At 44.8% G+C, this 16,455-nt stretch overlaps 1 protein-coding gene across 1 annotated transcript in view; it reads right to left on the bottom strand.

Moving 5' to 3' along the window:
* Positions 1–16,455, bottom strand: part of LOC144783894 (extracellular calcium-sensing receptor-like) — a 131,699-nt gene that overhangs the window by 89,482 nt on the left and 25,762 nt on the right. The gene's annotated exons all lie outside the window — the stretch shown is intronic.

Here is a 16,455-nt window from a genome sequence, read left to right as displayed (position 1 = left end):
TCCAAACGGTCTTGTGTGAATTTAGTGGCTCTCCTCTCTTTTATCGTGTTTTCATATTTACTCAGTTTCACTGCCAACTCTTTTTCAAATTTCTCAATGGCATCAACCGTCGAAATTGCTGCAAGTATATATGTATATATGTATGCATGTGTGTATATGTATATATATATATATATATTTATATATTTATAAATATTTACAAAACAAAGAATCACGCGGCACACTTCTTGGCAGTCAAGATTCTAATTTATTTTCAGGTTTAAGCGTAAAACTCCTACGCGTTTCGAACAAACGTTCTTGATCACGGCAGTGTTCTACCTGCTTAGTCCTGCTTAGTCACTGTGTCGCGTCTCCAAGCAAGGGATGAACATTGTTGGATGACATATTACAGCCAGTCCTCGGTCGTGGAGATTGCACTGCCATGAAAGTTTATGGGCTGCAGCGAGGCACCAGAGTCTCAGCTCAAGCAGAGTGACAAGTTGACAGCGTGAATTTAACCGGATTTTCTCCAAAACAACCCACTGGAGGGAAAATAAATGAGTACAGTAATGCACTATTGACGACAGAACTCACCGAAGGGGGAAAGCGTAGGAGATCAACTTCAAGTTCCAGCATGCCTTGCCCACCAGAGGGCGGGAAATTGCTAATTAAATGAGCTGACTCGGTGCCCACTTGATACTGCCTGCAATTAGTGAATGAGCCCGTGACCAAGGTGCAGGAGCACTGAAACGCAAAGGGCTTTTCTTTAATGAGTTTTGGAAAACAAATGCCGGTTTGCTTAATAAAGGACTTTGTCAAGAAGAATGATGGGGTCCTGCTTAGTCACTGTGTCGCATCTCCAAGCAAGGGATGAACATTGTTGGATGATATCTATATATATATATATATATATATTCACCGAAAAAACCATAGGTTTTACACCAGTTATAGTTACCAGGAAATTTTACTCGCATAAAACCATTGAAATTCCCACGTTATAGTTAGTTGGACTCACTATAACTTGCGCGTGCAATGCACTGCTGATGACGTCACATATTACATCACTCATGACGTGGTCAGTGACATCACTCATGACATCACTGATGACACCATCCAGTGAATGTGTGTCTTTCTGAAAAATAAATATTAGTGAGTAATGTTTAAATTTTTAAACATATGTATTAATGTTTCACTTTCTGTATAAGTGGCTGCATGGGTTGGTGAGTAGCTACATGTGTAGGTATATGGGTTATTAGATGTTTTTTTTAATATCAATATGAGTGTCTATATGTTTGGTGGGGGTGTTACTTAGCACATACATGCATGAATGACTGACTCTCTGTTTGTATGTGTTTTGAATACAGCATATGTGCAGGACTGTATGGGTGGATGAGTGTGTATATATGTATGTTAGTGAGTGAATCACTGTCTCACTAGTGTCTTTATCTGTAACTACATATGTTTTAATCTAGTATATGTGAATATTGATGTATATAAGTGAGTATATGTGAGAGTGAGGGATTGTAAGAGTTCCTGTTTAAATAAGTATGTGTTTCTATAAGTGATTGTTTAAGAGAGTAAGTATGTGTAAGTTTCCTTAGAAGTAAAGTGGTAGTGTGTGTATAGCTGTATATGCAAATAAATTGATGTTTAATAGTTTATTTGCATGTGTGAGTATGTGTGAGAGTATCTTTTGGATGACTGTCGTTGTGTAACAGGATATATAGGTGTATCACTATATATGATGAGTGAGTATATGTATGAGTGACTACATAGAACTGTTGGTGAAAGAGTGGATGTGTATATAGACGGTGGATTTACTGAATTGGTTGTTGTAACTGGTATGGGTATCTCCATTTTTTTGAACATTTTAGTTTCTATTTTTGAATATGTGTTTCAAGGGTTACATTACAGTGAAAAGAGGTCTGTCACTCTGTCGCAAGGATGGTGTCATCAGTGATGTCATGAGTGATGTCACTGACCACGTCATGAGTGATGTAATATGTGACGTCATCAGCAGTGCATTGCACGCGCAAGTTATAGTGAGTCCAACTAACTATAACGTGGGAATTTCAATGGTTTTATGCGAGTAAAATTTCCTGGTAACTATAACTGGTGTAAAACCTATGTTTTTTTTGGTGAATTTCATAGGTTTTTTAAATGCTACTTCCTAACTATAACGTGTGTAAAACCTATGTTTTTTTCAGTGAATTTCATAGGTTTTTTAAATGCTACTTCCTAACTATAACGTGTGTAAAACCTATGTTTTTTTCAGTGAATTTTCAAGGTTTTGTAAATGCTAATTCCTAACTATATATGGTCTATAACCTATGGTTTTTTCAGTGAATTTCAATGGTTTTTTAATAGCAAATATCAAAAGCTTTAAAATGTCAAGTACGTGGTAGGTAAAAACATTTTCGTGTTTATGCACGCTGATGTGCTTTCAACGCTGCCCCCCCCCCTCTTTTCTTTTAGGAGTATTCTCTCTTTGCAGATAGTGAAGGGTAGGTAACGCAGGCCTTTGCCCCCGTTGTAATCCGTCGTGCCTGCTTCCCTCTCCATTTGATTGATTGTTATCCAAGCATTTACTGTTTTGGAATTGGTTCTCTTTGGTTCATTCTCTATTTACAAACAAGCACAGAGTCGCAATACTCTGTTTAGTCTTTGCAGATAGTGAAGGATAGGTAACGCAGGCTTTAGCCCCCGTTGTAATCCGTTGTGCCTATTTTTATCCCTCATTTGATTGATTGTTTGGCCGAACATTGATCGTTCAGAATTGGTTCTCTTTGGGTGATTCTCTATTCACAAATAAGCACAGAGTCGCAATACTCTGTTCAGTCTTTGCGGATAGTGAAGGATAGGTAGTGCAGACTTTTGTCCCCTTTGTAATCCGTCATGCCTATCTCTGCCCCGTTTGTTGGTAGTTGGTTCAGCCCGGACCGTTTATTAGAGGTAGATCATCCGACTCCACCGGAGGACACCCCTAATAAAAAGGACATATATATAAAATGCGGACTAGCCGCTGTAAAGTGCAAGCAAACTATAACATAAAAATCGTTGGAAAAAATAAAAGGAATCAAGCAAAATCAGTAGGCCACTGATCTTTTTGACCTCGCTAAAATAGAAACATTAGGAACAACCCCTCATGAGAAATATGAAACTAGTGAGAGGAACCGAGCTCGACGCCATGATGTCTGCAAGACAGCTCGGCTCCGCCGCCCACCCCGCCCAAAATAACGACAAACCCTATGCAAATATTATAAATATATACAACACACCAGCAAAGTAACAGGCTAAAACGTTTTATTAAATAACTATTTACATGGCAGCCTGCTGCAACATCGATCCAAATGCATGACGCTGTTCCTGTCCCTCCTTGTGCAGCAGGTCCGCGGCTACGCCCATCCGGAAGACGAGGCCCCCGGCACGTATAGGGCGGGGTCTTGCTGGCAGCCATCGGCCGAAGAGGTCGTTGGGTGGATGGCCCGGAAGCACTACGGCCACAATGTTGTTGTACTGGCCTTCCCATTCGTCCACCCTGAGGTGGCATCCAGCGAGCCACGGGTGGGGGGGGGGGGTGAATGCCTTGCTGATGACCCCCCCCCCTTTTATTGCCTGGTCCGACCATCACATATACCTGCGCCAGGAGACGGCGTGGGGTGCACTGGGAGGGAGAGGCGGCGCGAACGAGCCTCCCCCACCTCCCCAGGTGGAGGTTCCTCAGCTGCACCCCAGCGCTTCACTCGGCCAGCTGAGTTGCGCCCGCTCTTGCGGCACAGTGCCTCGCTCGGCCAGCTGAGTTGCGCCCGCTCTTGCGGCACAGTGCCTCACTCGGCCGGTTGAGTTTCGCCTGCTCTTGCGGCTACAGCGCCACACCCGCCTCTGGCTGCAACCACAGCGCCAACGATCGCTGCTGACGGAGGGGAGCCTTGCCGGTGAGAGCCACTGATCTGAAGAACCGCTGCCTGCGGTGCCTCCCTGAGCCGCTTGACGGAGGCCCCCGAGGGGCGGTGTGGTGGCGCGGACTCGGAGGGGGCGCTTGGCTCCTGCCCCCTCCCCAAGTCTTGTTGCCCTGGTGTGGCCTGAGATTGCCCCCGATATAGGCGGCCGGCTCCCGGGGTCCGGCGGGACTTTTAGCCTTTTGGTGACTCTTCCATTCTGGACCCTGTCCCACAATCCGTTTGACCTGGGGACACGTCCTGCGGTGCCCTTGCAATGCGGCCTGGTTCCTGAATGTGTGAGGGGGAACGGTGTTGATTGGATCAAGATGGCGGCTGGTGCCCTTCTTCATGGCTCACGTCCGGACCGGGCGACTGTTCCACGCCCCCGAGGGGTGGTGTGGTGGCGCGGACTCGGAGGGGGCGCTTGGCTCCTCCCCCTCCCCAAGTCTTGTTGCCCTGGTGTGGCCTGAGATCGCCCCCGACATAGGGGGCCGGCTCCCGGGGTCCGGCTGGACTTTTAGCCTTTTGGTGACTCTTCCATTCTGGACCTTGTCCCACAATCCGTTTGACCTGAAGACACGTCCTGCGGTGCCCTCGCAATGCGGCCTGGTCCCTGAATGTGTGCGGGGGGACGGTATTGATTGGATCAAGATGGCGGCTTCACACAAAGCTGACTCAAGTGTTGCTGCTGATGCTACGCAGACAAAAACTGGTTTTCAGTTTGTACATTCTTCAGGATTTTTCCATCCAAGGCTGGTTGAGAGTTTGTAGAACGATGGCTTCAGATTTTCAACATACTACTCTTCAACATTCTTCATAAATGTAAGAATGTGAGACTCACTAGGAGAACGGCCGTTTATCTTTCCTTTCAAAATGCTGCCAACAATATTTTCTGTATGGAAGACACCATCTTGTAGCATAAAGGGCTGCGTCAAGGGTGGTATTGCCCAGAATGTCTTGTTTTCAAGTGCTCGTAATGACGAAGCCAGGACTGTGGCAGAGCGTCCAAAATCTACAAAAAACACCACTGCCAACTCTTCAATAACTTCCATCACCCAGCACCGCATTTCCAAAGAAACAGCTTAGCAAGCTTTCGTGGCCTTTAGAGTTTTCAGAAGCAGTTTCCCAAGACCATCACTGCAGCCATTGCAATCCAACAGAGGAACTTTTTCCAAGATCGGCATATTAACAGGGCTGCTGGTGTAATCGGGGCTCTTGCAGCCATTCAACTTAATTGAAGCTTTCACAATGACAGACCGCCCACTGAACTTCGTGCCATGACATTTACTTATAACATTCTGCTGGGTCTTTGCCGAACTGAAGTCTACAAATGCAAAGCATTTCATTCCGCTTTGACATTTCTTGACATGTAGTGGGTTGAAGTCTTTAAAGAGGTCCACAATTTGCTCCTCAGTCACATCACTTGAAACATTCCCCAAGCCAGGCAGGTCCCACACCACTTGAAAGGACCTGCCTGGCCTCGACCAAAATGGCGCCAGTATGGGAGCGACTTGCAACTCCTTATGACGTTCTAGTTACTTAGCCTTGACGTTATGGGGGATGTATGCGGTCTTTGTGCACATGGCGGGCGGGGAAGGGTACTGACTGGGCATACGGACAACCCTATTGATGTCGGTTTTTCATTATTGATTATTGTATTATTAAAGCTTCGAAGTAATGTTACCCATGATACTCGCCCTTGGTGTGCGTATGGACGATTTTATTGTAACTGATCCTGTTATACTTTCGAATAAAAAATCAACCTTCACTGATCCTGCAACCGTTTGTCACGTTTATTTTTTTCAATTAAATGGCTCGCTTGTTACATACTCCTATACCCCTGGCTTTTGACCCTTTCCTACGCGCGGTCTGTACTACCGCCCTCGGGCGATCTATGTAATGAACAGACTACCATTGCCGAGACACAAGGGAATGCATCTCAGAGAGATAAGTCAAGTACGTGGTAGATAAAAACATTTTCGTGTTTATGCACGCTGATGTGCTTTGAACGCTGCCCCCCCTCTTTTCTTTTTCTGCAGGTTACATTGGAATTTAGCTAAAGTATGGAGAAGACCTAAACCGCACCGTGTTCCACGCGAGGAAAAATAGGCTAGCTCTGTGAGACGGTACATTATATGTACGAGCTATCTCTGGGAGCGTGAAAGATTGTATGGTATGAATGTGCGCATGGGCCCTGATTTGTACGGTATGAATGCGTATGTGTGGCGCACGACTGGGTCAATAAAAGAATGCTTTTTGTATGACTGAGGCGTTGATCGAACGGTTAATGGAATGAGAAAAATAAGCCCGAACATGGTATCTGCATGTGAAGGACGAAAAAGAATATAGCACTTTCCTTACTTAGGAACGACTCTCTCTGGAGCTAGTGAATGGGAGAGTAGCCTACACCAGAAACTTGAAGGGTTATTTCAGTACGACGAACCCGACCCCAACCGATATTCCAAATGTACACCCAAAATAATGCGCACCACTAAGTCAATTTATGTGCTGACTAAATAAGAGAAGTTAGCTCGGCTCCGCCGCCCACCCCGCCCAAAATAACGACAAACCCTATGCAAATATTATAAATATATACAACACACCAGCAAAGTAACAGGGTAAAACGTTTTATTAAATAACTATTTACATGGCAGCCTGCTGCAACATCGATCCAAATGCATGACGCTGTTCCTGTCCCTCCTTGTGCAGCAGGTCCGTGGCTACACCCATCCGGAAGACGAGGCCCCTGGCACGTATAGGGCGGGGTCTTGCTGGCAGCCATCGGCCGAAGAGGTCGTTGGGTGGATGGCCCGGAAGCACCACGGCCACGATGTTGTTGTACTGGCCTTCCCATTCGTCCACCCTGAGGTGGCATCCAGCGAGCCACGGGTGGGGGGGTGAATGCCTTGCTGACGACCCCCCCCCTTATTGCCTGGTCCGACCATCACATATACCTGCGCCAGGAGACGGCGTGGGGCGCACTGGGAGGGAGAGGCGGCACCAACGAGCCTCCCCCACCTCCCCAGGTGGAGGTTCCTCAGCTGCACCCCAGCGCTTCACTCGGCTAGCTGAGTTGTGCCCGCTCTTGCGGCACAGTGCCTCGCTCGGCCAGCTGAGTTGCGCCCGCTCTTGCGGCACAGTGCCTCACTCGGCCGGTTGAGTTTCGCCTGCTCTTGCGGCTACAGCGTCTCACCCGCCTCCGGCCGCAACCACAGCGCCAACGATCGCTGCTGACGGAGGGGAGCCTTGCCGGTGAGAGCCACTGATCTGAAGAACCGCTGCCTGCGGTGCCTCCCTGAGCCGCTTGACAGAGGCCCCCGAGGGGCGGTGTTGTGGCGCGGACTCGGAGGGGGCGCTTGGCTCCTGCCCCCTCCCCAAGTCTTGTTGCCCTGGTGTGGCCTGAGATCGCCCCCGACATAGGCGGCCGGCTCCCGGGGTCCGGCGGGACTTTTAGCCTTTTGGTGACTCTTCCATTCTGGACCCTGTCCCACACTCCGTTTGACCTGGGGACACGTCCTGCGGTGCCCTCGCAATGCGGCCTGGTCCCTGAATGTGTGCGGGGGGACGGTGTTGATTGGATCAAGATGGCGGCTGGTGCCCTTCTTCATGGCTCACGTCCGGACCGGGCGACTGTTCCACGCCCCCGAGGGGCGGTGTGGTGGCGCGGACTCGGAGGGGGCGCTTGGCTCCTCCCCCTCCCCAAGTCTTGTTGCCCTGGTGTGGCCTGAGATCGCTCCTGACATAGGCGGCCGGCTCCCGGGGTCCGGCGGGACTTTTAGCCTTTTGGTGACTCTTCCATTCTGGACCTTGCCCCACAATCCGTTTGACCTGAAGACACGTCCTGCGGTGCCCTCGCAATGCGGCCTGGTCCCTGAATGTGTGCGGGGGGCGGTATTGATTGGATCAAGATGGCGGCTTCACACAAAGCTGACTCAAGTGTTGCTGCTGATGCTATGCAGACAAAAACTGGTTTTCAGTTTGTACATTCTTCAGGATTTTTCCATCCAAGGCTGGTTGAGAGTTTGTAGAACGATGGCTTCAGATTTTCAACATACTACTCTTCAACATTCTTCATAAATGTAAGAATGTGAGACTCACTAGGAGAACGGCCGTTTATCTTTCCTTTCAAAATGCTGCCAACAATATTTTCTGTATGGAAGACACCATCTTGTAGCATAAAGGGCTGCGTCAAGGGTGGTATTGCCCAGAATGTCTTGTTTTCAAGTGCTCGTAATGACGAAGCCAGGACTGTGGCAGAGCGTCCAAAATCTACAAAAAACACCACTGCCAACTCTTCAATAACTTCCATCACCCAGCACCGCATTTCCAAAGAAACAGCTTAGCAAGCTTTCGTGGCCTTAAGAGTTTTCGGAAGCAGTTTCCCAAGACCATCACTGCAGCCATTGCAATCCAACAGAGGAACTTTTTCCAAGATCGGCATATTAACAGGGCTGCTGGTGTAATCGGGGCTCCTGCAGCCATTCAACTTAATTGAAGCTTTCACAATGACAGACCGCCCACTGAACTTCGTGCCATGACATTTACTTATAACATTCTGCTGGGTCTTCGCCAAACTGAAGTCTACAAATGCAAAGCATTTCATTCGGCTCTGACATTTCTTGACATGTAGTGGGTTGAAGTCTTTAAAGAGGTCCACAATTTGCTCCTCAGTCACATCACTTGAAACATTCCCCAAGCCAGGCAGGTCCCACACCACTTGAAAGGACCTGCGTGGCCTCGACCAAAATGGCGCCAGTATGGGAGCGACTTGCAACTCCTTATGACGTTCTAGTTACTTAGCCTTGACGTTATGGGGGATGTATGCGGTCTTTGTGCACATGGCGGGCGGGGAAGGGTACTGACTGGGCATACGGACAACCCTATTGATATATTGTATTATTAAAGCTTCGAAGTAATGTTACCCATGATACTCTCCCTTGGTGTGCGTATGGACGATTTTATTGTAACTGATCCTGTTATACTTTCGAATAAAAAATCAACCTTCACTGATCCTGCAACCGTTTGTCACGTTTATTTTTTTCAATTAAATGGCTTGCTTGTTACATACTCCTATACCCCTGGCTTTTGACCCTTTCCTATGCGCGGTCTGTACTACCGCCCTCGGGCGATCTATGTAATGAACAGACTACCATTGCCGAGACACAAGGGAATGCATCTCAGAGAGATAAGTCAAGTACGTGGTAGATAAAAACATTTTCGTGTTTATGCACGCTGATGTGCTTTGAACGCTGCCCCCCCTCTTTTCTTTTTCTGCAGGTTACATTGGAATTTCAGCTAAAGTATGGAGAAGACCTAAACCGCACCGTGTTGCACGCGAGGAAAAATAGGCTAGCTCTGTGAGACGGTACATTATATGTACGAGCTATCTCTGGGAGCGTGAAAGATTGTATGGTATGAATGTGCGCATGGGCTCTGATTTGTACGGTATGAATGCGTATGTGTGGCGCACGACTGGGTCAATAAAAGAATGCTTTTTGTATGACTGAGGCGTTGATCGAACGGTTAATGGAATGAGAAAAATAAGCCCGAACATGGTATCCGCATGTGAAGGACGAAAAAGAATATAGCACTTTCCTTACTTAGGAACGACTCTCTCTGGAGCTAGTGAATGGGAGAGTAGCCTACACCAGAAACTTGAAGGGTTATTTCAGTATGACGAACCCGACCCCAACCGATATTCCAAATGTACACCCAAAATAATGCGCACCACTAAGTCAATTTATGTGCTGACTAAATAAGAGAAGTTCGCTCGGCTCCGCCGCCCACCCCGCCCAAAATAACGACAAAGCCTATGCAAATATTATAAATATATACAACACACCAGCAAAGTAACAGGGTAAAACGTTTTATTAAATAACTATTTACATGGCAGCCTGCTGCAACATCGATCCAAATGCATGACGCTGTTCCTGTCGAGGTAACATAGGTGGCGGCCTAGGGGTGGAGCACCGTTGTGCAAATAGCCCAGGGGCCAAACCACGCGCCAAGGCCCATCCCCGCGGTCAGCTGCAGCAGGGCGACCCTTAGCGTTTCACTCCCCGGTCAGCTGCACCATGACTGCCATTGGCGTTCCACTCGGTTGGATGGCCGGGGACCCGCTCCGGTGGCCGGTGTGAAGAGCGGCTGTTGCTGCGGAACGCTCAAAATGGCGGCCGACTCCCCGGATTTGGGTCTGGTCCACTAGAACGACTCTGGACTACCCTGGAACTCGAATAATGGCATAGATTTTCTGTCAATACACACTCAAATATGTCTCCTCAACCAATCATATTTGTTTCCGCACAATTTCATATTCAAATTAACATTTCAGTTGGATATCCTTTCAATATTTTCAAAGTCACATAACGGTCACCCTTCACCCTCTACCTTCTCTGGCTGTTACCATGGTAACAGCTCAATCTGCACCTAGCTGAAGGCACAGGTCAAAAGTTCATATCTCAACGTTCTAAATCCAAGCAAAAAGGATAATTTCCCTCCAAACACACCTGCCTATCCACTCTTGTTTTACATTTCTTTATTTTCCACGACCAATAGAAGATTTGTTTATAATAAAACTATAACATACAGCGTAGTCTTCAATCTTGAAGTATATCAATTAACCAGTCATGTTCAGTTTTCCTTTAACACCAAACCTCACACACTTTTTTTATCGTGACTTTCACCATCTACTTGCCATTCCACTTCAGGAACCCATCGGAGTACTACTGCATCTACCTTGAAAATGAAGGTTTGGCTTGTAGGACACAGTTATATTCACTGGAGTGAAAAATATGCTGCAAACAGACGAATTTGTAACCTTGACTTACCAAATGTGCAGATTACGTGGATTGGCCAAAGAGGATTAAGATGTCACCAATTGATACCATTGGTGAAAACTTTTATGCATCTCCCTGAACCTAACCTGATAATTGTGCACTGTGGTGGCAATGATCTAAGCACATTAACAGGGGTAGGTCTGGAAATGCTTCTAAAAGACACCTTTCGTCAATTGATGTCACTTTTTCCTCGAACTGTCTTGGTGTATTCAAATATATGCCAAAGACAAAAATGGAATTGGTCCAATGAACGTTGTCCACAGATTGAGAAAGCAAGGAAACATGTAAATAAATCTGTTTCTGCTTTCCTCAGAGAATATAACATGGGTTCTATATACAACAACAACCTACGTTTCAACATGGAAGGCATCTATCGGAGAGATGGTGTTCATTTCACGGATGAGGGAAATTGAATTTTCCTCTGTAACATGAGACTCTGCATCGGAACTTACTTATAAGTTCAGCAAAAACTCAATTAACACAAGGGCTCTTTTAAGAGCCACCTTAGATCTAAACACTCAAACTTGTAATTTATCTCCATCTTTCCTTATGTTTTTTGATCGCCGTGCGCGACCGACACCTCGTAACTTATTTGCGAAAAAAAGCTACTTTTACACTTTCGTCATCCTTAATAAACCCCTCAAGAAACCTACGAAATCAAACACTCTCCACCCTGCTCCCTTTCCACTCTCACCACTATAGTTTTTCACAGTCTTGTAAATAGGGGTGCGCGACCGAATGCATGCACCCCGCAAATGTTTTCTCCAAAAAAAAAATAGTATTTTCGCGTTCAGGGTCCATACTGTACCCCCTTAGAAAACCTACCCAGCCAGACAATCTCTACCTTCTCCCCTTTCCATGTACTAACCCTTTGTTCTGTATTATATATTCACTCGCACTAACAAAATGGTGGACAACACTTCCTGATTTCCTCCGAATCGAATGTTGACAGACGTTAAACAGCAAATCACAATGCCGCTCGCGCACACCCGCATAGGTGCGCGCACCCGTGCTCGCTTACAGATATATAACTGATTTCAACTTTAATTTTCTCAGCAACTACTGAACGGATTTACACCATTTAAACAAAAGCGTGATCTGCGACCCACACTCTACCTTTCTACCAAATTTCTTATAAATCCATTCAGCCGTTCGAGCTGTAGCCGTGTCTAAACGTCCTATGGAAAATAACATGGGAAAAACATGTTTTGGGACCCCCCTTTTATCTCAGCCCCCACTTCACCAATCCCCCCAAAACTTTCACAGAATGAGCGCAGCGGACCTAGCCATCTTCTTTGAGAAATTCGCAAACATTCGTCCACCAGGGCCAAAGTTATTCCCAATAGAATGTTGCGGATTTCCTATGGAAACTAGGTCCTAACTATAACTACCTACTGGCGACCACCAGTAGGTAATATATATATAAGTGAAAGCTTTGGAATAAATCCGGTTTTGAACACTAATGCTCCGACGTAATTGTTCGATAGAGTCTGACTTTGTTTTCACAGCCAAAGAATCCATAAAGAGATTCACAATTAGAGGATATGATCCTACTCTTTTAGATCAGACCTTCAACAGAGTTTTAAAAATCTCATGAGCAAGTCTGTTGAGTAACAAAGATAATAAAGTGCAGTCGGAAGTCAGCAACAAATTTAGAATGGTAACAACATTCTCCGACAATGCCAATTATCTGAGAAGGATATTGACAAAAAACTGGCATATATTGTGATTAGATCCTACTATAGGGAAGGATGTTCCACCTCGCCCCTTAGTAACGTTTCGCAAGCTAAAATCTTTAAGAGATAAACTAGTACAAAGTCATCTTATGCCCTCTAAACCTAAAAGAAGTGGTACTTTAAAAGACATGGAAGGTTTCTTCCCCTGTAGTAAATGCAAAGCCTGTGAAAATAGCAGACGTGTTCTATCATACAACGTCCCAGGTCTGAAACATCCTAGAAAGATCAAAAGGTTCATCACTTGTCAAACCCCATATGTTATGTATTGCTTGACCTGTCCTTGCGGACTGAAATATATTGGCAGCACAATTAATAACGTAAAAATGCGTATTCTGGAGTATCAACGTGCCATCACCAATAAGGACATAACATATCCGGTGGCTCGGCATTTTGCCAAGGAACTTCATAGTAATAGGGATCTATTACAATATTATGGCATTGATCATGTTCCAGTCAATCCAAGGGGAGGGGATAGACTGATGAGGCTACGCAGACTGGAGTCACGTTATATTATCGATTTGCAGACAAAGAGTCCACAGCAGTGATTCCCAAACGTTTGACTCCTGAGGACCCCCATTGAGTCACTACTGGAAGCCGGGGACCCCCAAGCAATTTGTATGAGTTAAATTTCAAAATTAAAACAGTAATTCGAAAAAAATACACACGTCTGCACACAAAACAAATACTCAAAGTACTAAGGATTTTGGGGCCAGATGTACGACCATTTAATTTAGCGCCTCGCAATTGGCGACACATTGCGAGTGGCAAATTGCGAGTCGCTAAATGAAGTGTACAACAGTGTGTTTAACACTGTTTGGGATTCACAATGGGGTCGCAAATTGCGAGGTTCATTAACATTAATGAGCCTCTCGCAATTTTCAAGCCCATTGGGAATGCCAGCCCTCCCAGGGATGGTGGCCTGCTAGGCTCTGCAGGCCACCATGTCTCGGACTGCTTTTAAATAAAGCAGTTTAAAAAAAAATGCAGCCAGTTTACCATGCATTTAAAAAAAAAAAAAAATTAAACGTTTGCGTTTCATTTTCTAAGGGCAGGCAGAGGTCCCTGGGACCACTGCCTGCCCTTAAAACATAATTTTGCATGCATTTGCAAAGGGGAAGGGGTCCCCTGGGGACCCTTTTCCATTTGCGAATGCATTATCATTTACTTGAAGTAGGTGGTAATTGCGACTGGTTTGCGACCGCAAAACATTTGTACATGGTTTTGAGACTCCCTATTTGGAAGGGATTGCCCCTTCCAAATAGCAAGTTGCAAAACCTATTTAGCGAGTCGCAAACAAATTGCGACTCGTGAAATAGGCTACGTACATGGCTCAATAGGTTTTTGCAAGCATTAAAGGGTTCGCGAACCCGTTCGCGCATATAAAATCAGATCGTACATCTGGCGCTTAGTATTTTATATTGAAGTAATAGCCCCTCTGTCACATGTATTTCATTTGTTTTATAGCATCTCTCATACCATTGTAGGATGTCAAAGCACTTTACATCACACACATATAGAGACATTGAATCATACATGTAAATCAGTGTGTATATAAAATGTTTAAAGTGTGCCCGGTCTGGAAAAGCACAAACTCAGGATTCAGAACATAACACAGTGGCTAGCACTGACTTTAACATTAAAAATGTATATTCAGAATAATGAATACCTGGGAAAAAATATTAGTTACTAACTGGTACCATGCAGTTTGCAAGCAACTCTTTGATGACAGTTTATAGTTTCCTCTGCTAGATAGATTACGATTGTCACTTATGAAGTACTCAGTAACAAAATAATCTCTGTGACAAAAGCAATAACCACGAACCTATGCACATAAAATACTGCTTTTTAAGATGCATGATACACGTTCTTTGCAGTAGGCACATTAACCCTCTGTGCTACATTAGTTCAATCAAAGCTGCAACTGAACAAAACTCTCCTCGGCTCCAGCAGGTACATTAATCACTGGCATTCTCTTGACACTTTTATTGTTGCTGGAAAGCTGCTAATTATACAAGAAATGTTTCTGTGCTTTTAAAACTGTTGCCTACGGACCCCCTGGGAATGGGTCACGGACCCCTGGGGGTCCGCGGACCACAGTTTGGGAAACACTGGTCCACAGGGCTTGAACATGGGGGAAGAACTCATGGTACATTTAACTTGATGAAAACTAGTATATTGTCCTGTATATATCTGTAATGAGAATCTTGACATTTTTTAAATGAATTAATTGTGCTTATTCTGTTCCTTTATGTAATGCGACTACAATATCGTAATAGCAATGTCATATAATTTTGGATAAATGATACGGGGCATGTTTTGACATACTGGAATGAATTATGGATAATGGGATCGCGGCATGCTCAATGTGATGGTAACTGGTAATTTGCAGATACACAGCTTGATAATTTGGGACACCAGCTACTAAGTATATGATTTACATCGGATTTAGCTGGTGATTTGCCGATACACGGCTGTATAACATATTACACCAGTTTTGCGGCCATTTTGATGATTTACATAGGATATCAGTTCAATTATGAACATTAAAAGATGGCCGCCACACTCACAAGCGCATCTACGCGATCTCAAAACCATCTTCCCTGTTGTTACTATGCCGTAATGACGTATCCAAATGTATCCAAACACAGTTAAAAGTGGCCGCCTCACGAGGCTTCGTGTAGACACTGACGAAGGACTCACGTCCGAAACGCGTTTGTTTTTGCTAAAAGTGGCGGAATAAAGAAAATCTTGCCCTTACCCCCCGGAGTGCTGTACTTTGTTTATGGACGAAACGGAGTTTGGAGCCTGATATTTATATATATGTATAGTCACTGCAAAAACCAAAGGTTACAGGGACGTTATAGTAAGATACTCGAATTTAAAAACCTTAGAAATTAAGTGAATTTCTAAGATGTTTTAAATGTTAATTCCTAACTATAACATCCCTGTAACCTTTACCTTTTTTTCAGTGAATTTCTATGTTTTTTAAGTAGTAGTCGCATTAGCAGCGTTGTGGATAATGGGGCTGGGCCTCTGACCAGCTCTCAGGTATCCCGCTATGTGGGACTTACAGGTGGTACCAGGAGTGCTTCTTGAGGACTTAAGGAGTAAAGTGGACTTCATCCCCCAACAAGTAGTGTGCCAGGAGATGTGTTTGCAGAGTGGTGGAGAAAGAAGGCGTGGCCTCTGAAGACCGCTTAGCCATCCCGCTTTTTTGGGACTTACTCAAGGTAACAGGACAGGTAGTTGGCCCCCAATAATATATAATTGTAGATATGGATAAAATTTATTATTTTACCATTAATTTATTTTCCTATTATTGTGTTACAGGGTTCTCTTTTAAGTCCCTGCCTCAATTACTTTTGACGAGAGGGGTTTGCAGAAACCAGTAGTTGGCCTTGTGGAGTGTGTGATTTATTCCAGGCAATTTTCTGGCTGTAGTAACATTAAACTCTTAAATATAACTCCATTTCCTGCTTCAGGTGGTAGAGGCATGTAAGTCTGCACTTTGTAGTAGATGTATGCTCAGAATTGGTGAATAGCCAAAAGCAATAATTTACTGCAAATTGTTAGAGTAAATGTACATGTGTAGATTTATTCATGTGTAAAATTACACTTGCGAATTGGCCCTTTTGTAGTACATTTACACTTGGAAATTGTGAATACTCAAAGTAGTAAACTTACACATGTAGATTTACTCACATGCCAATTTACCATTGTGTATAGGCCCATTTGCCTTACGTGGAGGCCACTGTGATACTTAACCAAGCTTCACAGCTCTTTATTGTCTTGCAGTAAACATAACTTTGGGTAAAAAATAACACCTAATAAAAATAAATGAGCACTAATTATTAATGCTACGAAATACCGCCCTTTGAAATCAGTTACCTTTTTTTGCCAAAGACACCATCTGTGACTTTGACTGGGGGAGAGAGATATCTTGTTTATGATATATTTCCTGAG

This window comes from Lissotriton helveticus, chromosome 10 (genome assembly GCF_964261635.1).
Source record: "Lissotriton helveticus chromosome 10, aLisHel1.1, whole genome shotgun sequence".
NCBI classification, from domain to species: Eukaryota; Metazoa; Chordata; class Amphibia; order Caudata; family Salamandridae; genus Lissotriton; species Lissotriton helveticus.
Note: the sequence above shows the minus strand (reverse complement) of the source record. Positions and strands in the feature narration are given on the sequence as shown.